The 23,740-nt window shown below is 37.4% G+C and overlaps 1 pseudogene; it reads right to left on the reverse strand.

Annotated features, from left to right (window-relative positions):
* Window positions 1–19,246: 19,246 nt before the first annotated feature.
* LOC123856698 (ragulator complex protein LAMTOR5-like) lies at window positions 19,247–20,776 on the reverse strand (annotated as a pseudogene).
* Window positions 20,777–23,740: the final 2,964 nt, after the last annotated feature.

The following is a 23,740-nucleotide window of genomic DNA, read 5'->3' on the forward strand; positions in this document are numbered from 1 at the left end:
CCATTGATCTATGTGTGTGTCTCTTTATCAACACTACACGGTCTTGATTACCATAGCTTTATAGTCAGTTTTAAAATTAGAAAGCATGGGAAAAAATAAAATTACAAAGTCTGATTCTAACGTTATTCTTCATTTTCAAAAATTGTTAATTCCTCTCGTTTCTTTGCCTTTACACATAAATTTTAATCAGCTTGTCTAAATCTACAAACACCCTGCTGAGATTTTTGTAGGAATTGCATTATATCTATCAATCAAAATGAAAGGAATTGTCATGTTTCCTATGTTGTCTTCCAAACCATAAAAAGGATGTCTCTCTCCATTTATTTGGTCTTTTTGATTTCTTTCATTAGGACTTTATAGATTACAGCATACAGATATTGTGCATGTTTTGATAAATTTCCCTACATTTTTCTTTTACTTTCTCTTTTCTTATTTCTTTCTTTTTTTTTTTTTTTCTTTTCCGTATTACAAATGGTATCTTTACTTTGGGTTTCACGTAATACATTGCTAGCGTATAGAAACATGATGGGGCTTTTGTTGATGTTATTTCTTTTATATAAACTTGTTCTTTTGGACTTGAAAAAAATTGCATGAGTACTTCAGAGAGTTCCTGTATATCCTTGTATTTGCTTTTCTAGAGCTGCCATAACAAAGTATCACAAACTGAGGTGCTTAGAACAAAAGAAATGTATTGTCTTATACTTCTGGAACAACTAAAATCAAGGTGTTGGCAGGACCATACTTCCTCACAGATCAGAGGATATTGGGGACGCCTAACATTTCGATTCAGTATGGTACTCTGGATTGGATCCTAAACTAAACAGAGCATATGAGTGGAAAAACTGATGAAAGCCAAGTCAAGCCCGTCTAATTGATGATAATGTGCCAGTGTCAATTTTTTAGTTTTCTTTTTTTTTAACATTTTTTTAATTTAGTTATGTTAATCACCACACATTACATCATTAGTTTTTGATGTAGTGTTCCATGATTCATTGTTTGCGTATAACACCCAATGCTCCGTTCAGTACGTGCCCTCTTTAATACCCATCACCAGGCTAACCCATCCCCCATTCCCCCTCCCCTCTGGAACCCTCAGTTTGTTTCTCAGAGTCCATAATCTCTCCTAGTTCATCGCCCCCCCCCGATTACCCCCTTCATTTTTCCCTTCCTACTATCGTCTTCTTTTTTTTTTAAACATATAATGTATTATTTGTTTCAGAGGTATAGATCTGTGATTCAACAGTCTTACACAATTCACAGTGCTCACCATAGCACATACCCTCCCCAATTTCTATCACCCAGCTACTCCATCCTTCCCACCCCTTCCCACTCCAGCAACCCTCAATTTGTTTCCTGAGATTAAGAATTCCTCATATCAGTGAGGTCATATGATACATGTCTTTCTCTGATTGACTTATTTTGCTCAGCATACTACCCTCCAGTTCCATCCACATCGTTGCAAATGGCAAGATTTCGTTCCTTTTGATGGCTGCATAATATTCCATTGTATATATACACCACTTCTTCTTTATCCATTCATCTGTCGATGGACATCTTGGCTCTTTCCATAGTTTGGCTACTGTGGACATTGCTGCTATAAACATTGAGGTGCATGTACCCCTTCAGATCCCTACATTTGTATCTTTGGGGTAAATATCCAGTAGTGCAATTGCTGTATCATATGGTAGCTCTATTTTTTACTTTTTGAGGAACCTCCACACTGTTTTCCAGAGTGGCTGCACCAGCTTGCATTCCCACCAACATCTGTCAAAAGACTCCACCCCAAAACTGCTAGAACTCATACAGGAATTCAGTAAAGTGGCACGATATAAAATCCCCTTTCTCTGCATCCCCGCCAACATCTGTCATTTCCTGACTTGTTAATTTTAGCCATTTGGATTGGTGTGAGGTGGTATCTCATTGAGGTTTTGATTTGGATTTCCCTGATGCCAAGCGATGTTGAGCACTTTTTCATGTGTCTGTTGGCCATTTGGATGTCTTCTTGGCAGAAATGTCTGTTCATATCTTCTACCCATTTCTTCATTGGATCATTTGTTCTTTGGGTGTTGAGTTTCAGAAGTTCTTTATAGATTTTGGATACTAGCCCTTTCTCTGATATGTCATTTGCAAATATCTTCTCCCATTCTGTCACTTATCTTTTGGTTTTGTTGACCGTTTCTTTTGCCATGCAAAAACTTTTTATCTTGATGAAGTCCCAATAGTTCATTTTTGCTCTTACTATCCTTGTCTTTGGCGATGTTTCTAGGAAGAAGTTGCTGCAGCTGAGGTCAAAGAGGTTGCTGCCTGTGTTCTCCTTTAGGATTTTGATGGACTCCTGTCTCACATTTAGGTCTTTCAACCATTTTGGGTCCGTTTTTGTGTGTGGTGTAAGGAAATGGTCCAGTTTCATTCTTCTGCATGTGGCTGTCCAATTTTCCCAGCACCATTTTTTGAAGAGACTATCTTTTTTCCATGGACATTCTTCCCAGCTTTGTTGAAGATGAGTTGACCATAGAGTTGAGGGTCCATTCTGGGCTCTCTATTCTGTTCCATTGATCTATGTGTCTGTTTTGGTGCCAGTGCCATACTGTCTTGATGATGACAGCTTTGTAATAGAGCTTGAAGTCTGGAATTGTGATGCCAACAGCTTTGCTTTTCTTTTTCAACATTCCTCTGGCTATTCGGGGTCTTTTTAGGTTCCATAAAAATTTGAGGATTATTTCTTCCATCTCTTTGAAAAAAATGGATGGTATTTTGATAGGGATTGCATTAAATGTGGAGATTGCTCTAGGTAGCATTGACATCTTCACAATATTTGTTCTTCCAATCCATGAGCATGGAACGTTTTTCCATTTCTTTGTGTCTTCCTCAATTTCTATCATGAGTATTTTATAGTTTTCTGAGTACATATTCTTTGCCTCTTTGGTTAGATTTATTCCTAGGTATCCTATGGTTTTGGGTGCAATTGTAAATGGGATCGACTCCTTAATTTCTCTTTATTCTGTCCTGGTGTATAGGAATGCCACTGATTTCTGTGCATTGATTTTATATCCTGCCACTCTACTGAATTCCTGTATGAGTTCTAGCAGTTTTGGGGTGGAGTCTTTTGGGTTTTCCACATAAAGTATCATATCATCTGCAAAGAGTGAGAGTTTGACTTCTTCTTTGCTGATTCGGTTGCATTTTATTATTTTTCTTGTCTGATTGCTGTGGCTAGGACTTCTAGAACTATGTTGAATAGCAGTGGTGATAGTGGACATCCCTGCCATGTTCCTGACCTTTGGGGGAAAGCTCTCAGTTTTTCCCCATTGAGAATGATATTGGCTCTGGGTTTTTCATAGATGGCTTTTATTATATTGAGGTAGGTACCTTCTATCCCTATACTCTGAAAGAGTTTTGATCAAGAAGGATGCTGTACTTTGTCAAATGCTTTTTCTGCATCTATTGAGAGGATCATATGGTTCTTGTTCTTTCTTTTGTTAATGTATTGTATCACATTGATTGCTTTGCAGATGTTGAACCAACCTTGCAGCCCAGGGATAAATCCCACTTGGTCATGGTGAATAATCCTTTTAATGTACTGTTGGATCCTATTGGCTAGGATTTTGGTGACAATTCTTGCATCTGTGTTCATCAAGGATAGTGGTCTGTAATTCTCCTTTTTGATGGGGTCTTTGTCTGGTTTTGGTCAAGGTAAAGGTGGCCTCATAAAACGAGTTTGGACGTTTTCCTTCCATTTCCAATTTTGGAACAGTTTCAGAATAGGTTTTAATTCTTCTTTAAATGTTTGATAGAATTCCCCTGGGAAGCCTTCTGGCCCTGGGCTTTTGTTTGTTGGGAGATTATTGATGACTGCTTCAATATCCTTAGTGGTTATAGGTCTGTTCAGGTTTTCTACTTCTTCCTGGTCCAGGTTTGGTAGTTGATACATCTCTCGGAATGCATCCATTTCTTCCAGATTATCTAATTTGCTGGCAGAGAGTTGCTCATAAGATGTTCTTATAATTGTTTGTATTTCTTTGGTGTTGGTTGTGATCTCTCCTCTTTCGTTCATGATTTTGTTGATTTGGGTCCTTTCTCTTTTCTTTTTGATAAGTCTGGCCAGGGGTTTATCAATCTTGTTAATTCTTTCAAAGAACCAGCTCCTGGTTTCATTGATCTGTTCTACTGTACTTTTGGTTTCTATTTCATTGATTTCTGCTCTGCTCTTTATTACTTCTCTTCTCCTGCTGGGTTTAGGCTTTATTTGCTGTTCTTTCTCCAGCTCCTTTAGGTGTAGAGTTAGGTTGTGTATTTGAGACCTTTCTTGTTTCTTGAGTAAGGCTTGTACTGCTATATACTTTCCTCTTAGGACTGCCTTTGCTGCATCCCAAAGATTTTGAACAGTTGTGTTTTCATTTTCATTTGTTTCATGAATTTTTTAAATTCTTCTTTAATTTCCTGGTGGACCCATTCATTCTTCAGTAGGATGCTCTTTAGCCTCCATGTATTTGTGTTCTTTCCAACTATCCTCTTGTGACTGAGTTCTAGTTTCAAAGCATTGTGGTCTGAAAATAGGCACGGAATGATCCCAATCTTTTGGTATCATTTGAGAACTGGTTTCTGCCCTAGGATGTGATCTATTCTGGAGAATGTTCCATGGGCACTAGAGAAGTAGGTGTATTCTGTTGCTCTGGGATGGAATGTTCTGAATATGTCTGTGAAGTCCATTTGGCCCACTGTGTCATTTAAAGTCTTTATTTCCTTGTTGATCTTTTGCTTAGATGATCTGTCCATTTCAGTGAGGGAGTGTTAAAGTCCCCCATTATTATTGTATTGTTGTCGATGTGTTTCTTTGCTTTTGTTATTAATTGGCTTCTATAATTGTCTGCTCCCATGGTAGGGGCATAGATATTTACAATTGTTAGATCTTCTTGTTGGATAGACCCTTTAAGTAGGATATAGTGTCCTTCCTCATCCCTTAGTATAGTCTTTGGTTAAAATCTAATTTGTCTGATATAAGGATTGCCACCCCAGGTTTCTTTTCATGTCCATTAGCATGGTAAATGGTTTTCCTCACCCTCACTTTCAATCTGGGGGTGTCTTTGGGTCTAAAATATGTCTCTTGCAGACATCACATCGATGGGTCTTGTTTTTTTTTTATCCAGTCTGATAGCTTGTGTCTTTTGATTGGGACATTTAGCCCATTTACATTCACGGTAACTATTGAAAGATATGAATTTAGTGCCATTGTATTGCCTGTAAGGTGACTGTTACTGTATATTGTCTGTGTTCTTTTCTGGTCTATGTTACTTTTAGGCTCTCTCTTTGTTTAGAGGACCCCTTTTGATATTTCTTGTAGGGCTGGTTTCGTGTTTGCAAATTCCTTTAGTTTTTGTTTGTCCTGGAAGCTTTTTATCTCTCCTTCTATTTTCAAAGACAGCCTAGCTGAATATAGTATTGTTGGCTGCATACTTTTCTCATTTAGTGCTCTGAAGATACCATGCCAGTCTTCTCTGGCCTGCCAGGTCTCTGTGGATAGATTTGTTGCCAATCTAATGTTTCTACCAGTGTAGGTTACAGATCTCCTCTCCTGAGCTGCTTTCAGGATTTTCTCTGTCTCTGAGACTCATAAGTTTTACTATTAGATGTCAGGGTATTGACCTATTTTTATTGATTTTGAGGGGGGTCTCTGTGCCTTCTGGATTTTGATGCCTGTTTCCTTCCCCAAATTAGGGAAGTACTCTGCTATAATTTGCTCCAATATACCTTCTGCCCCCCTCTCTCTTTCTTCTTCTTCTCGAATCCCAATTATTCTAATATTGTTTCATCTTGTGATATCGCTTATCTCTCAACATCTGCCCTTGTGATCCAGTAGTTGTTTATCTCTCTTTTTCTCAGCTTCTTTATTTTCCATCATTTGGTCTTCTACATCACTAATTCTTTCTTCTGCCTCATTTATCCTAGCAGTTAACACCTCCATTTTTTTTTAAAGATTTTATTTATTTATTTGAGAAAGAGAATGAGAGAGAGAGAGAGAGAGAGCGAGAGCATGAGGTGGGGGAGGGTCAGAGGGAGAAGCAGACTCCCCGCTGAGCAGGGAGCCCGATGCGGGACTCAATCCCGGGACTTCAGGATCATGACCTGAGCCGAAGGCCGTCACTTAACCAACTGAGCCACCCAGGCGCCCCAGCACCTCCATTTTTGATTGCACTTCATTAACAGCCTTTTTTATTTCAACTTGGTTAGATTTTAGTTCTTTTATTTCTCCAGAAAGGGTTTCTCTAATACCTTCCATGCTTTTTTCAAGCCTAGCTAGTATCTTTAAAATCATCATTCTGATCTCTAGTTCCGACATCTTAGTAATGTCCGTATTGATTAGCTCCCTGGCAGTCTGTACTGCCCCTTGTTCTTTTTGTTGAGGTGTTTTTTCCATCTTGTCATTTTGTCCAGAGGAGAATAGATGAATGAGAGAAGAAAATGCTAACAGGGTAACGATGACCCCAGAACAATATACACTAAACAAATCAGACGAGACCTCAAACTGGGGGAAAAGAACGGGAAGGAAAGAAAAGGGAGAGAAAAAAAGAAAAAGAAAAAAATAAAAACAAACAAACAATAAAACAGAGTATGATCAAATATGATCAGGATGTTGCATAGATCAGTGCCGCACACTAGATTTTAGGCATATTTTGGTCTGTTAGAATAAAGTACCTCCCAAAATTTTAAAGAAACAAAAACTTATATATGTACAAAAATAAGGGTTAATACGATGAAGGGATGGAATATGACTATAAAGATGAAAATTATAAAAGATTTTATAAAAGGAATTAATCAGATAAGATGTTGATTGAAAAAAGAAAGAAGAGAATTTAAAAAAAAAAAAAGGGGAGAGAATGTGATCAGGCAGGAGACTAGAACAAAGCCATACACTAGAGATTTAGGGTATATTTTGGTCTGTTCGAATGAATTATATCCTAAAATTTTAAAGAGAGAACAACATATATATATACCAAAAATAAGGTTAACTACTATGAAGGGACAGAATATGACTCTAAAAATGAAAAATTAAAAAGATTTTTAAAAAGGGGATTGATAAGATGTTGGTTGAAAAGGGGGAAAAGAACTATTAAAAAAATAGAAAAAGTTAAAAAAAATAAACTTTGAAAGACCAAAGAATCATGGGGAAAAAGCCATGAATTCTATGTGCAGTATTCCCCTATTGCTGGCGTTCTGCCATCTCATTGATCAGTAAACTTGGTCTTAGCTGGCTGTTCTTGCTGATATTCTGCAGGAGGGGCCTTTTGCTGTGGTTCTCAAATGTCTTTGCTGGAGGTGGAATTGCCCTGCCCTTGCCGGGGTGGGCTAAGTAATCTGCTCAGGTTTACTCTCAGGAGCTTTTGTTCCCTGCAAGCTTTCTGTACAGCTTTGGAGGACAAGAGTGAAATGGCAGCCTCCCAATCTCCACCTTGGAGGAGCTGAGAACTCGGGGCCCCACTCCTCAGTAAGCCCCCAGAGAAAAGCAGTCAATCACTCCTGTCTCCCTTGTCTCTGGCCGCACTCTGTGCTCACCCGGCCTGTGACTGAGCGTTTCTATTTCTGGCACAGGACCCTGTGTGGATTCTCCAAACCCAGCAGATCACTGCGGTGCACTCCCACACCGCTCCTCCCGGGGGAGGCAGGGGAGTCTCCCTGTATCTGTCGCTTGTTGGGTCCCTGCTGGAAGAGCAGTGGCCCAACTGTGCCGCAGATCACAGTTTATGGCAACCCCGATCTGAGAGCCCGCTCCTCGGCTCTGTCTCTGCAGCCAGCTTCCTGGCTCCAATACCTGGGAGCTCTGCCGCACTCAGGCACCTGTGGTCTTTCTGTGACCCCGAGGGTCCTGAGACCACACTGTCCCAGTGAGAGTTCCACCCCCCGCTTAGCCACTGGAGCTACGTCCCTCATTGGAGCTGACTTCTAAAAGTTCCAATTTTGGGCTCCGCTGCTCTATCAGTTGCCAATAGCAGATGATGGAGGCCCCCTCCCCCACAGTCTATCTTCCCAAATATCGCCTCGGATTCACTTCTCTGCACGTCCTACCTTCCAGAAAGTTCAGAGAGTTGCTGCTATTCTTTTCTTCAATCTCCTGTTGAGTTCGTATGTGTTCAGAATGGTTTGATCCCTAACTAGCTGAGTTCTGCGACCAGACAAAATTTAGGTCTCCTACTACTCCACCATCTAGCTCCTCCCCAAATTGTGACTAAATATTTTTTAATTAGATGTTTGCTGTTATCTTTCCCATCTTCTAGAAATTGAATGGGAGAGGTTGCATATTGGCAAGGCTTAAAACTTATCTTGGGTTCAAAATACCTATGAAGTAAAAATTGCTTTACTGAATGGTTATAAAATCAATCTTTAAGATAACTCTTTGAAAAATGGGTAACAAGGAGGTGATGATACCTACAGATAGATTTATGAGTAACAGTTTGTGAGAGGGGATTTATGGCCTTCTGCGTGATGAACACACCATTTTCAGTGACATGGAACATAAAGCCTTCTACTTCTACATAAAACCTGTCCATCATGAGGAGGTAGTTTGAGGGACAGGGAGAAAGTTTACATTAGCCCTGAATGGGCTAGAACCTGGTCAAGAATTCAGCATGAATATAATCATTTCTAGGTTGATAACATTAATGAGAATAATACCATTAAAATGATAATAGTAGAAGCTAATACTGTTTTCTAACTCTAAGCGTGGACTGACTCCTCTTATCTGGATTATCTGTTTTAGTCTTCTCAACAATGGTAGTAAATTCTTTTTTCTATTTTTACCAACACTTTATAGCAAGGAAGCTTGACATAGTGTGAGTAAAATAAGTTACTTATCTAACTAAAAGTCACTTATTGAATAAAACAATTGATCCCTTATTCAAATATAGATCTTACTGACAGAAAATGAAAGAGAAAAAAATGAAAGAAAAACTAAGTTTTAGTGTCCAAGTTTAACATAAATGAAGCAACATTGAGGGATCTCTGAGCTGTATTGAGAATAATCTATTTATAAGATTTCATGGTAAAAAAAAAAGACCATATTTTGGTACTCACTAGATCAGAGTTTGAAGGATGATATAAAACAAGTTTTTCTAAAAAAGGAAATTGTTATAATGAAAAATGTGTGATGTGACAATGTGTAATGTCAAAAGAGAAGAGAGAACCATTTTTTTTTTGTAAATTTTATTTTTTAAATGATTTTATTTATTTGAGAGAGAGAGCATGAGCAGGGGAGGGGAGGGACAGAGGGAGAGGGAGAAGCAGACTCCCTGCTGAACAAGGAGCCCAACTAGGGGCTGGATCCTGGGACTCCAGGGTCATGACCTGAGCCTAAGGCAGATGCTTAACCAACTGAGCCACCCGGTGCCCCAAAGAGAGAACCATTTGATAGATTACTTTTGGTTACACAACCATGCTACATGTATACATGCTCAATGCATACAGCCAAATTTACTTATCTTAATGCCTCACATATTACTTTAAGAAGATCCCCTCCTCAGAGTCTACCTTTTTTTAAAACAAAAGTTGACCTACTTTAAACTAAATGTTTCATAGTTTTTCACATCTTATCCACGACCTTCATTTTGAAAATTTTAAAGCAATTCAATTTATTTCTTCAATCAACCCTGATGCATTCAAGAAATTAATGATAAAAAAGAGTCTAGTAATATACTCATAATTCAATCAGACTCATTATCTAGAATTCCAGTTCTCTATGAAATGATATATACCTCAAGTCAAAACGGTTATCATCAGTAAATGACGGTTTTGTTTTAAAATACATATTTTTTCTTGACTTGCGATAGGGCTACATCTGAATAAACCCATTATAATTTGAAAATATCATAAGTTGAAAACACATTTAATACAACTAACCTACTGAACATCGTAGCTTAGCCTCTCCTACCTTAAAAGTGCTCAGAACACTTACATCTACAACTGGGCCAAATCATCTAACACAAAGTCCATTGTATAATGAAGTGTTGAATAGGGCCACCTGGGTGGATCAGTCCGTTAAGCCTCTGCCTTCAACTCAGGTCATGATCCCATGTTTCTCAGAGTCCATACTCTCTCCTGGTTCATCTCCCCCTTTGATCCCCCCCCTTCATTTTCCCCTTCCTGCTATCTTCTTTTGTTTAACATATAATGTATTATTTGTTTCAGAGGTATAGATCTGTGATTCAACAGTCTTACACAGTTCACAGCACTCACCATAGCACATACCCTCCCCAGTTTCTATCACCCAGCCACTCCATCCTTCCCACCCTCTACCACTCCAGCAAATCTCAGTTTGTTTCCTGAGATTAAGAATTCCTCTTATCAGTGAGTTCATATGATACATGTCTTTCTCTGATTGACTTATTACGCTCAGCATAACACCCTCCAGTTCCATCCACATCGTTGCAAATGGCAAGATTACATTCTTTTTGATGGCTGCATAATATTTCATTGTATATGTATACCACCTCTTCTTATCCATTCATCTGTGGATGGACATCTTGGCTCTTTCCACAGTTTGGCTATTGTGGACATTGCTACTGTAAACATTGGGGTGCATGTACCCCTTCAGATTCCCACATTTGTATCTTTGGGGTAAATATCTTGTAGTGCATTTGCTGTATTGTATGGTAGCTCTACTTTTTACTTTTTGAGGAACCTCCATATTTTTTCCAGAGTGGCTGCACTAGCTTGCATTCCCACCAACAGTGTAGGAGGGTTCCCTTTTCTCCGCATCCCCACCAACATCTGTCGTTTTCTAACTTGTTAATTTTAGCCATTCTGACTGGTGTGAGGTGGTATCTTATTGAGATTTTGATTTGAATTTCCCTGATGCCGAGTGGTGTTGAGCACTTTTTCATGTGTCTTTTGGCCATTTGGATGTCTTCTTTGGGAAAATGTCTGTTCATATTTTCCACCCATTTCTTGATTGGATCATTTGGTCTTTGGGTGTTGATTTTCAGAAGTTCTTTATAGATTTTGGATGCTAGCCCTTTATCTGATATGTCATTTGCAAATATGATATTCGCTGTGGGTTTTTCATAGATGGCTTTTATGATATTGAGGTATGTACCCTCTATCCCTATACTCTGAAGAGTGTTGATCAAGAAAGGATGCTGTACTTTGTCAGATGCTTTTTCTGCATCTATTGAGAGGATCATATGATTCTTGTTCTTTCTTTCATTAATGTATTGTATCATATTGATTGATTTGTGGATGTTGAACCAAACTTGCAACCCAGAGATAAATCCCACTTGGTCGTAGTGAATAATCCTTTCAATGTACTGTTGGATCCTATTGGCTAGTATTTTGGTGACAATTTTTGCATCCATGTTCATCAAAGATATTGATCTGTAATTCTCCTTTCTGATGGGATCTTTGTCTGCTTTTGGGTTCAAGGTAATGGTGGCCTCATAAAACCAGTTTGGAAGTTTTCCTTCCATTTCCATTTTTTGGAACATTTTTAGAAGAATAGGCATTAATTCTTCTTTAAATGTTTGGTAGAATTCTCCTGGGAAACCATCTGGCCCTGGGCTTTTGTTTGTTGGGAAATTTTTGATGACTGCTTCAATTTCCTTAGTGGTTATAGGTCTGTCCAAGTTTTCTTTTTCTTCCTGGTTCATTTTGATAGTTGATACATCTCTAGGAATGCATCCATCTCTTCCAGGTTATCCTTTTGCTGGTGAACACTTGCTCATAATATGTTCTTATAATTGTTTGTATTTCTTTGGTGTTGGTTGTGATCTCTCCTCTTTCATTCATGATGTTATTTATTTATGTCATTTCTCTTTTCTCTTTGGTTAGTCTGGCCAGGGGTTTATCAATCTTGTTAATTCTTTCAAAGAACCAGCTCCTGGTTTCATTGATCTGTTCTACTGTTCTTTTGGTTTCTATTTCATTGATTTCTGCTCTGAAATTTATTATTTCTTTTCTCCTGCTGGGTTTAGGCTTTATTTGCTGTTCTTTCCCCAGCTTCTTTAGGTATAGGGTTAGGTTGTGTATTTGAGACCTTCCTTGTTTCTTGAGAAAGGCTTGTATTGCTCTATACTTTCCTCTTAGGACTGCCTTTGCTGTATCCTAAAGATTTTGAACAGTTGTGTTTTAATTTTCATTTGTTTCATGAATTTTTTAAATTCTTCTTTAATTTCCTGTTTGACCCATTCATTCTTTTTTAGGATGCTCTTTAGCCTCCATGTATTTGAGTTCTTTCCGACTTTCCTCTTGTGATTGAGTTCTAGTTTCAAAGCATTTTGGTCCAAAAATATGCAGGGAATGATCCCAATCTTTTGGTACCAGTTGAGACCTGATTTGTGACCTAACATGTGATCTATTCTGGAGAATGTTCCATGAGCACTAGAGAAGAATGTGTATTCTGTTGCTCTGGGATGGAATGTTCTGAATATATCTGTGAAGTCCATTTGGTCCAGTGTGTCATTTAAAGTCCTTATTTCCTTGTTGATCTTTTGCTTAGATGATCTGTCCATTTCAGTGAGGGGTCTTAAAGTCCCCCATTATAATTGTATTGTTGTTGATGTGTTTCTTTGCTTTTGTTATTAATTGGCTTCTATAATTGTCTGCTCCCATGGTAGGGGCATAGATATTTATAATTGTTAGATCTTCTTGTTGGATAGACCCTTTAAGTAGGATATGGTGTCCTTCTTCATCTCTTAGTAGAGTCTTTGGTTAAAATCTAATTTGTCTGATATAAGGATTGCCACCCCAGGTTTCTTTTCGTGTCCATTAGCATGGTAAATGATTTTCCACCCCCTCACTTTCAATCTGGATGTATCTTTGGGTCTAAAATGAGTCTCTTGCAGACAGCATATCGATGGGTCTTGTTTTTTTTATTCAATCTGATAGACTGTGTCTTTTGAATGTGGCATTTAGCCCATTTACATCCAGCGTAAATATTGAAAGATATGAATTTAGTGCCATTGTATTGCCTGTAAGGTGACTGGTACTGTATATTGTTTCTACTCCTTTCTGGTCTATGTTACTTTTAGGCTCTCTCTTTGCTTAGAGGACCCCTTTCAATATTTCTTGTTGGGCTGGTTTTGTGTTTGCAAATTCCTTTAGTTTTTGTTTGTCCTGGAAGCTTTTTATCTCTCCTTCTATTTTCAGTGACAGCCTAGCTGGATATAGTATTGTTGGCTGCATAGTTTTCTTATTTAGTGCTCTGAAGATACCATGCCAGTCTTTTCTGGCCTGCCAGGTCTCTGTGGATAGGTCTGTTGTCAGTCTAATGTTTCTACCAGTGTAGGTTACAGATCTCTTTTCCTGAGCTGCTTTCAGGATTTTCTCTTTGTCTCTGAGACTTGTAAGTTTTACTATTAGATGTCTGGGTGTTGACCATTTTTATTGATTTTGAGGGAGATTCTCTTTGCCTCCTGGATTTTGATGCTTTTTTCCTTCCCCAAATTAGGGAAGTTCTCTGCTATAATTTGCTACATTATACCTTCTGCCCCTCTCCCTCTTTCTTCTTCTTCTAGGATCCCAATTATTCTAATGTTGTTTCATCTTATGGTATCACTTATCTCTTGAATTCTGCCCTCATGATCCAGTAGTTGTTTATCTCTCTTTTTCTCAGCTTCTTTATTTTCCATCATTTGGTCTTCTATATCACTAATTCTCTTCTGCCTCATTTCTCCTAGCAGTTAGAGCCTCCATTTTTAATTGCACCTCATAATAGCGTTTTTTATTTTTACTTGGTTAGATTTTAGTTCTTTTATTTCTCCAGAAAGGGTTTCTCTAATATATTCCATGCTTTTTTCAAGCCCAGCTAGTATCTTTAAAATCGTTATTCTGAGCTTCAGTTCTGACATCTTACTAATGTCCGTATTGATTAGGTCCTTGGCAGTTGGTACTGCCTCTTGTTCTTTTTGTTGCGGTGATTTTTTCCATGTTGTAATTTTGTCCAGAGGAGAATAGATGAATGAGAGAACAAAATGCTAACAGGGTAACAATGACCCCAGAAAAATATACACTAAACAAATCAGAAGAGACCTGAAACAGGGGGAAAGGAAAGGGAAACAAAGAATGAAGAGAAAACAAAGAAAAAGGAAAAGATAAAAACAAACAAAAAAACAGAATATGATCAAATATGATCAGGATGGTGCATAGATCAGTGCCACACACTAGATTTTGGGTGTATTTTGGTCTGTTAGGAGAAAGTGCCTCCTAAAATTTTAAAGAAAGAACAACTTATATATGTACAAAAATAAGGGTAAAGACGATGAAGGGATGGAATATGACTATAAAGATGAAAATTATAAGACTTTATAAAAGGAATTAATCAGATAAGATGTTGGTTGAAAAAAGAAAGAAGAGGATTTAAAAAAGAAAAAGGAGAGAATGTGATCAGGCAGGAGACTAGAATAAAGCCATACACTAGAGATTTAGGGTATATTTTGGTCTGTTAGAAGAAACTGTATCCTAAAATTTTAAAGAGAGAACAACTTTTATATATATATATATACCAAAAATAAGGTTAACTACTATGAAGGGATAGAATATGACTCTAAAAATGAAAAATAAAAATGATTTTTAAAAAAGCGTTGATAAGATGTTGGTTGAAAAAAGGAAAAAGAAAAATTCAAAAAAAAAGTAAAAGAAAAAGATAGTTCAAAAAAATAACTTTGAAAGACTAAGGAATCATGGGGAAAAGCCATGAATTCTATGTGCAGTATTCCCCTGGAGCTGGAGTCTGCTGTTCTCATTGATCGATAAACTTGGTTTTGGCTGGCTGTCCTTGCTGGTCTTTTGTGGGAGGAGCCTGTTGCCGTGGTTCTCAAATGTCTTTGCCAGAGGTGGAATTGCCCGCCCTTGCCAGTCGGGCTAAGTAATCTGCTCGGGTTTGCTCTTGGGAGCTTTTGTTCCCTGCAAGCTTTCCATACAGCTTTGGAGGAGGAGAGTGAAAATGGCGGCCTCCCAATCTCCGCCCCACAGGAGCCTAGAACTCAGTGCGCCCCCAGGGAAAAACAGTAAGTCACTCCCACCTCCCCGGTCTCCGGCCACAACCCGTGCTCACCCGGCCTGTGACCGAGCATTTCTATCTCTGGCACCCGACCCCATGTGGAGTCTCCAAACCAAGCAGATCCCTGTGGTACACTCCTGCATCACTCCTTCCAGGGGAGGAAGGGGAGTCTCCCTGGATCTGCCACTTGTTGGGTCTCTGCTGGAGGAGCAGTGGCCCGACTGTGCCCCAGATCACGGTTTATGGCAACCCCAAGCTGAGAGCCTGTGCCGGGGCTCCGTCTCTGCAGCCGGCTTCCCCGCTCTGATACCTGGGAGCTCTGCTGCCCTCAGGCACCCCTGGTCTTTCTGTGACCCCGAGGGCCCTGAGACCACACTGTCCCAGCGAGGCTTCCACTTCCCCACTTAGCCACTGGAGCGACGTCCCTCAGTGGAGCCGACTTCTAAAAGTTCAAATTTTGGGTTCCGCGGCTATGTCACTTGCCAGAAGCGGGGGATGGAGGCCCCCTCCCCCGCTGTCTATTCTCCTGAATATCACCTCGGATTCACTTTTCCACACGTCCTACCTTCCAGAAAGTGGTTGCTTTTCTGTTTAGAGAGTTGTTGCTCTTCTTTTCTTCATCTCCTGTTGAGTTCATAGGTGTTCAGAATGGTTTGATCCCCATCCAGCTGAATTCCTGGGACCAGATGAAATTTAGGTCTCCACTCCTCCACCATCTTGCTCCAAATGCACCATGGTAACATAAGAGGTTAACAAGGGAGACACCTGAGTGAGGGATTGTTATGGGTTGAAGTGTGTCCTCGAAAGGATATATGTTGAAAGCCTAGCCCCAGGACCTCATAATGTGATCTTGTTTAGAAATAGGGTCTTTGCAGAGAAAAATCAAATTAAGCAGAGGTCATTAGGGTAACTCCTCATCCCACATTATACTAGCCCTACAAAAAGGGAAAATCTGACACAGAGACAGGCATGCACAGAGGGAAGTCAGCCATGTGAAGACAAAGGATTGGAGTGAAGGATCTATGTACCAAGGAATGCCAAAGATTGCCAGCAAACAGCAGAAGCTAGGAGGATGTAGGCAATAAATATTCCCATTAAAATTATTCCAGCCTTGGTCATTAGAGAGTTTTTCTCCTTTATGTTTTTGGCAGCCTTCCAATTTTGGTTTTTTGAGCCATGTCTTACCTGCTGGTACTCCAAAAGGTTGAAGGTTCCTTATGTATTTTCCTTCCTTATGTCCTAGAATCAGCCATTTCTCCAAGTTGCTCTGGTCCCTTTTATTGGAGAATGATATTTAACCCAATCAAGATCTGGGTCATATGTGTTTGTTGTTATTAGTATGCTACTGCTTCAACCCTCTCAGCAAATAGAACTAGGAAATATATGTCTATATAGGAATCCATTTATATGTAGATATATGTATAACAATTTCTTTATCCATCTGTATATTTCTTAAACTAAACATGAAATCATAGTATATGGCAGAGTCTTACTGAGAACCACAGTTGTTATTCCAGCTTCCACCATCCCTTAATTGTCACTTCTTTCCCTGACATGAAAAGCTGGGCTTTTTTTATCTACATTTTGTTTATTTATATGTTCAATCCTGACACAGATATAAAGTTCCTTCAGAAATGTTAATATACATCCCTGTGGGAAAAAAATTTACAAACTAGAGTCTAGTGTTTATGTACAATTATTTTTTGTCTTCACTTTACAATTTCCAATCAAAATATTGTTTTCCAAATTTACTTAGATCTACTTTCCCCCACTCCCTCAAAGAGGTCATGCCATTCATTTGTAATACAATGAGGTCATTTGTGGCAGTTGGCATTCCATCCTAGTTTCCTTGGATATCGTGTTTGGCTTTGTTAATTTGCATATATTAGAGATCAATCTTGGTGATGTAGAATTCTATGGCTTTGGAGAAATGCAGAGAAGCATCAATCCATCCCCCAGTCCTAACCTAAAGAGAACAGTTCCATTACTTTAAGAATTCCTCTGTGTGTCCCCTTTGTTGTCAACCAGTCCCCACTCCTATAACCCTGAGACACCAATATTCTGTTTTTCATCCCTATAGTTTAGCTTTTTTGAGGATTTCCCCTACTGGCATCATAAAATATGTATCCCTTTGGTTCTGGCTCCTTTCACTCAGCAAAATGCATTTAATATTCATCCATGTTGTTATGTACATGAGTAACTCATTCCTTTTTATCACCAAATAGCATTTTCTCTTATGGATGTACCACATACTGTTTATCCATTTACCTGCTGAAGGACATTTTGTTTTCTTCCTGGTGTTTTGATTGTGAGCAAACCTTTATAAACATCCACATACTGGTATTTGTGTGAACATAAGTTTTCATTTCCTTTGGGTAAATACCTATGAATGAAATACTGAGTTATATGATAAGTCTATGTTTAACTTTATGAAAGATAGAGAGAGAGAAAGAGAGAAATGCCAAATTGTCTTTCAAAGTAATTGGTGCTATTCATTCCCACCAGCACTAAATGAGAGTTCCTGTTGCTCTGCATCCTCACCAGCATCTGGTGACATCAGTTTTATTTTATTTTAGCCATTGTACTAGATATATAGCAGTATGTAATTATGGTTTTAATTCCAATGTTTCTGATGACTAATGATTCACAGTAATTACATATGTTTATTTGCTATCCAGATATCTGCTTTGATGAAATGTCTGTATCTTTTGCCCATTTTAAAAATTGAATTGTTTGCTTTCTTATTTTTGAGTTTTAAATGTTTTTGTGTATCTTCTGAATATAAATTTTTTATCAGTTATTTGACTACAAATATTTTCTCATAGAATGTGGCTTGATTTATATTCTTATAATGTTATCTTTCAACAAAAGCAAAAGTTTTTGTTTTTGATGAAGTCAAATTTAACAATTTTCCTTTCATGAAGTGAGCTTTTGGTGTTTTATCTAAGGTTGTCCTTTCTCCATCAAAATGCCTTTACACTTTGGTGAAAAATCAGGTGACATGACTGGGCAGGTCTCTGCTCCACCTTCTGTCTGGCTGTGATGATCCATATGTCTATCTTTTTGTTGGTACTACATTGCCTTGATTACTGTGCATTTCTAGTAAGTCTTGAAGTCCAATAATGTGAATATTCTGATTTTTTTGTTGTTTTAGGATTGTTTTGGCTATTCTATTTGCTTTGGTGTACTATAATACCCTTTAGAGCCTGCTTGTTTGTAACTACAAAATATTTTCTAGAATTTTGTTAGAGAGTACACCGAATTTATAGATCAAATTGAGAGAATCATCATCATAACTATATAAGTTGTTCATTTTATGAACATGATTTATTTCTCCATTTATTTGGATCTCATTCCTTTCATCATTGTGTTATATCTTCCACTGTACTGATCTGTACATATTTTGTTAAGTTTATACCTAGTTAATTTACTTTCTTTTTTTCCCCCCCACGGGAATTCTTTTTACTGAGAATTTACTATGCACATGGGCACTGTGTGGAGCATTTTATTTATTTTTTTATTATGTTATGTTAATCACCATACATCACATCATTAGTTTTTGATGTAGTGTTCCATGATTCATTGTTTGTGTATAATACCCAGTGCTCCATTCAGTACATGCTCTCTTTAATACCCATCACCAGACTAACCCATCCCCCCACCCCCTTCCCCTCTAGAACCTTCAGTTTGTTTCTCAGAGTCCATAGTCTCTCATGGTTCGTCTCCCCCTCTGATTTCCCCCCTTCATTTTTCCCTTCCTGCTATCTTCTTCTCTTTTTTTTTTAACATATAATGTATTATTTGTTTCAGAGGTACAGGTCTGTGACATTTATAGCGGCATTATCAACAATAGACAAATTATGGAAAGAGCCCAAATGTCCAACGACTGATGAATGGATAAAGAAGAAGTGGTATATATATATATATATATATATATATATATATATATACAATGGAATATTGCTCAGCCATAAAGAAAGAATGAAATCTTACCATTTGCAATGATATGGATGAAGATAGTATTATACTAAGTGAAATAAATCAGAGAAAGACAAATTGTTAACTTTTTTTTTTTTAAGATTTTATTTATTTGCGAGAGAGACAATGAGAGACAGAGAGCATGAGAGGGAGGAGGGTCAGAGGGAGAAACAGACTCCCTGCTGAGCAGGGAGCCCGATGCGGGACTCGATCCTGGGACTCCAGGATCATGACCTGAGCCGAAAGCAGTCGCTTAACCAACTGAGCCACCCAGGCGCCCGACAAATTGTTAACTTTTAAGACTTTTTAAGACTTTACTGCTGGGTTCTCTTCTAGGATTTTAATGGTTTCATGTTTCACATGTCTTTATTCCATTTTGAATTTATTTTTGTGTATGGTATATAGCATATGATTTCACTCGTACGTGGGATTTAAGAAACAAAACAAAAGAGCAAAGGGAAAAAAGAGAAAGAGGCAAACCAAGAAACAGACACTTAACTATAGAGAACAAACTGATGGTTATCAGAGGGGAGATGGTTGTAAGAGGGATTAGGTAGGTGATAGGCATTAAGCAATGCACTTATTGTGCTCAGCACTGGGTGTTGTATGGAAATGTTGAATCACTAAATAGTACATCTGAAACTAATATTACACAATATTAACTGGAATAAATAAAAAGAAAAAATTTAACAATTTTACTGTGATATATTTGACATACAGTAACCTGCACATACTAAAAACGCACAATTTGGAAATTTTCAACATAGGTACATATATGAAGCCTTCAACAAAATCATGATAATGAAGCTGTCCAGCCATCATCTGTGAAAGTTTCTTTTGAACCTTGTTTTTGTTTTTGACTTTTTTATTCTGGTAAGAACTCTTAACATGAAATGTACCATTTAAACACATTTTTAAGTATACAATACAGTGTTGATAACAATGTTGTACATCAGATCTCTAGAATTTATGAGTCAAGTTAATTAATTTCTTGAAGTTTTTGTAAATGTGGGCTTTTTAAAATTTTCAAATACAAATTTTGAAACTATATGTGTGGGATTAAAAAAAATCAGATACAACTTTTTCATTGCAAATATGTAGGAATCAAGATGACTTTTATATATTGACCTTTTGTCCTGTGACCTTGCTAAACTCATTCATTAATTTCAGGAATTTTTTTTAGTAAAGTCTTCGGGATTTCTACACTCACGATCATGTCTTCTGTAAACATATACATTTTATTTCTTCCTTCCCAATGTTTTTCTTTTTTTCCCTCCAACCAGATTTATTGAACATAAGAAAATTCTATATACAAAGTGATTTGGACTTGCTACTTCAAAACATGATCTTTTCTTACTAATATTTTGATAACTCAGTCTTTTGAGTGTCAAAAAGAAGCTTACTCTAAAATTAATAGAAAAGTGCCCAATGCACACCAAATAAATGGCCTACCTACTGGAACTTTAATAGTTCTACAAGATAATTAGCATAGGTAGGATGGAGCCCCTATATCAGGCTTCTGGAGAACTGATATGACATGTTAAGAGGCCATTTTGCACACTGCCACTGTGATGCTGTCGTGTTTCTGGATCATAATGCTCCCATTATCTGATTCTAGACACACCACAGGAGTATTGGTGGGGTCTGAGGTTAGCTTGCTGCTTGCTTGTCTAGAACAGATATGACTCTAGCATGCTCATCTGACAGGGTCTCACAGCAGCCCAAATTAAATCCTTGTGAATCTGTGTGCAAGATTCCAGCAATGGAAGGATTCTTCATTGTGTCCTCCAAGTGCTGTTCCAAGGTCGCCTCCATTCCACCCACTGTCCACCCGGTCTGGGATCCCACAACACGTCCAATGTTTGTCTTTTTTGTTTTTTCTTGTTTTGCTACACTACCTAGGACTTCTAATACAATGTTAAATAGAAGTAGTGAGAGAGGACATCTATTATCATCCTGAAATTAAAAGGGAAGAATTTGGATTCTCCTTTTAAGAATGTTCTCAGCTTTAGTTTTTTCATAGAAACCCTTTATTGAGTCAAGAAAGCTGCTTTCTTTCCTGATTGCTGAGACTTTTTATTATGAATGGATGTTGTACTTTGTTGAGTGTTTTTTTTTTCTGCTTATATTGATATGATATGGTTTTTCTTCTTTAGCAATTTAATAAGGTAATTTACATGGATTATACTTGAAATGTTGAAGCACCCTCATGTTTTCTTGAATAAACAAACTTTGTCATGCTATATTATCTTTTAAAATATTGTTGGGTTTTTTTTTTTTTTTTTTTGCAAATATTTTGTTAAGGATTTTTGCTTTTATGTTCAAGGGGGCATTTAGGAATATGTTTTCTTGTACAGTTTTTCTTTAATTTTGGATTCCATTGTTTTCTCAGTTGTCTTTCTGTTTTCAATTTTACTCATTTCTGCTGTAATTTTTATTAGTTTCTCCTTTCTGTTTTGCTCTATGTATAACCTGCTTTTATTTCTCTAGTTTAAGTTCAATCTTACATTATTGGTTTTAGATCTTTCCTTTCTCCTTATATGTGCATTTAATGCTATAATTTTAATCACCTTTTTCATTGAGGTTAACATATTTTAAAATTTCTCTTGTGATTCTTCCTTTGACCAATGGATTATTATGCTTTTTTTTAAATTTATTTCCAGTATCTTGAGAGTCTCCTGATATCTTTTATTTGGCTAATTCCCATTTTGGTCTAAGAACATACATTGTAAGATTTCTATTATTTTAAACATGTAAGACTTTGTTTTATGGCCCAGAATATGATCTATCTTGATTAATGTTTCATGTACATTTGGTAAAAATGTATAGTCTGTGTTGTTGGGTGGAATGATTTATAAATATTAGTTAAGCCCAGTCTGTTGATAGTGCTCTTCAGGGTGTCTATATCCATATAATTTTCTTCCTGCTTAATTTATTAATTACCAAAAGGAGTGTAGAAATCTCCAAAGATATTAGTGAATTTCTCTTTTTGTGTATATCAGATTTTGCTTCATGCATTATGAAATTCTTTTGTTTCATGCATACACACTTAGGATCTTTATGTATTCTTAGGTAATTGACCTCTATATCATTGTGTGATACCTTCTTAATCCTAAATTTTCTTCCTTGTTCCTATGTTTTCTTTAAAATTAACAGGGCTACTCCAGCTTTCTTTAGGTTAGTGTACATGTGTATTGTTCTTATCCTTTTACTTTCAACCTAGGCCTTTACACTTAAAGTAGGTTTATTATAGACTGCACAAAATTTCAGATTATGTTTTATGCATTCTGACAGTCTCTGTTTTTTAACTGGTGAGTTGAAAGCATTCATTTTTATCATAGATATTGACATAATTAAATTAAAATGTAACATTGCACGTCTATTTTCCATTTTTCTTTTTCCTGCTTACTCTTTTCTGCCTTCTTGAGATTAAGTAGACATATTTTTAAAAAAAATTTTTTTTAATTCCAGTTGGTTACATGGATGGAGTTAGAGAATATTATGCTAAGCAAAATAAGTGGACATTTTAAGAGATCTGTTTAGAAGAGATCAAATTTCCACTTTTTTCATTTTTTAAAATAAACTATTTTCAGAGCAGTTTTAAGTTCACAAAATAAATTCAGGAGAAAGTACAAAGAGTTCCTGTATACCACACACTTACAACTTTTTCTACTATAGACAGCCCAGCCAGAGTGGCACATTTGTTACAATTGATTAATCTATATGGACACATCATTAGCACCCAAAGTCTGTAATTTACATTAGGAGTCACTCTTAGTGTTGTACATTCTATGGGTTATAACAAATATATAATGACATGTACCCCATATTGTACTATCATACAGCATAGTATTACTGCCCTAGAAAGCTCTGTATTTTACCTATTCATCACTTTGTCACCACAACCCCTGGAAACCACTGATTTTTTTTTTCTTGCTGTCTCCATAGTTTGGCCTTTCCCAGAATGGCATATAGTTGAATTCATGTAGTATGTAGTTTTTTGTTTTCTTTTCTTTTTTAAGATTTTATTTATTTATTTGCCAGAGAGAGAGAGCAAACACAAACAAGGGGAGCTGCAGGCAGAGGGAGAAGCAGGCTCCTTGCTGAGCAAAGAGCCCAACGTGGAACTCGATCCCAGGACCCTGGGATCACGACCCGAGCCAAAGGCAGACGCTCAACCAATTGAGCCACCCAGGCATCCCATGTAGTTTTTTTCATAGTGGCTTCCTTCACTTAGTAATATGCATTTAAGTTCTCTCCTTATCTTTTCATGGATTGACAGCTCACTTCTTTTCAGTGTTGAGTACTAGTCCACTGTCTGGATGTCCCAAAGTTTATCCGTTCACCTACCTAAGGACATCTTGATTGCTTCCAAGTTTTGGCAGTTATTAATAAAGCTGCTATAAACATGTGCAGAGTTATGTGTGGACATAAGTTTTTTATTTATTTGGGTAAATACCAAGGAGCACAATTGTTGGAAGAGTATGTTTGGTTTTGTAAGAAACTGCCAAACTCTTCCAAACTGCCTATACCATTTTGCATTTCCCAACATCAGTGAATGAGTGTTCCTGTTGCTCCACATCTTTATCAACATTTGATGTTGTCAGTGTTCCAGGCTTGGCCCATTAATCGTTTTAATTTGCAATTCCCTAATGACATACAATGTTGAACATCTTATTTGCCATACACATATCTTCTGTAGGGATGTGTCTGTCAGATGTTTTGCCCATTTTTAAATTGTTTTCTTATTATTGAGTTTCTTTACACAGATCTTAGTTT

The sequence above is a fragment of the Mirounga angustirostris genome, unplaced genomic scaffold (assembly GCF_029215605.1).
Source record: "Mirounga angustirostris isolate CCGP_5_RB_7025 unplaced genomic scaffold, mMirAng1.0.hap1 SCAF_13, whole genome shotgun sequence".
NCBI classification, from domain to species: Eukaryota; Metazoa; Chordata; class Mammalia; order Carnivora; family Phocidae; genus Mirounga; species Mirounga angustirostris.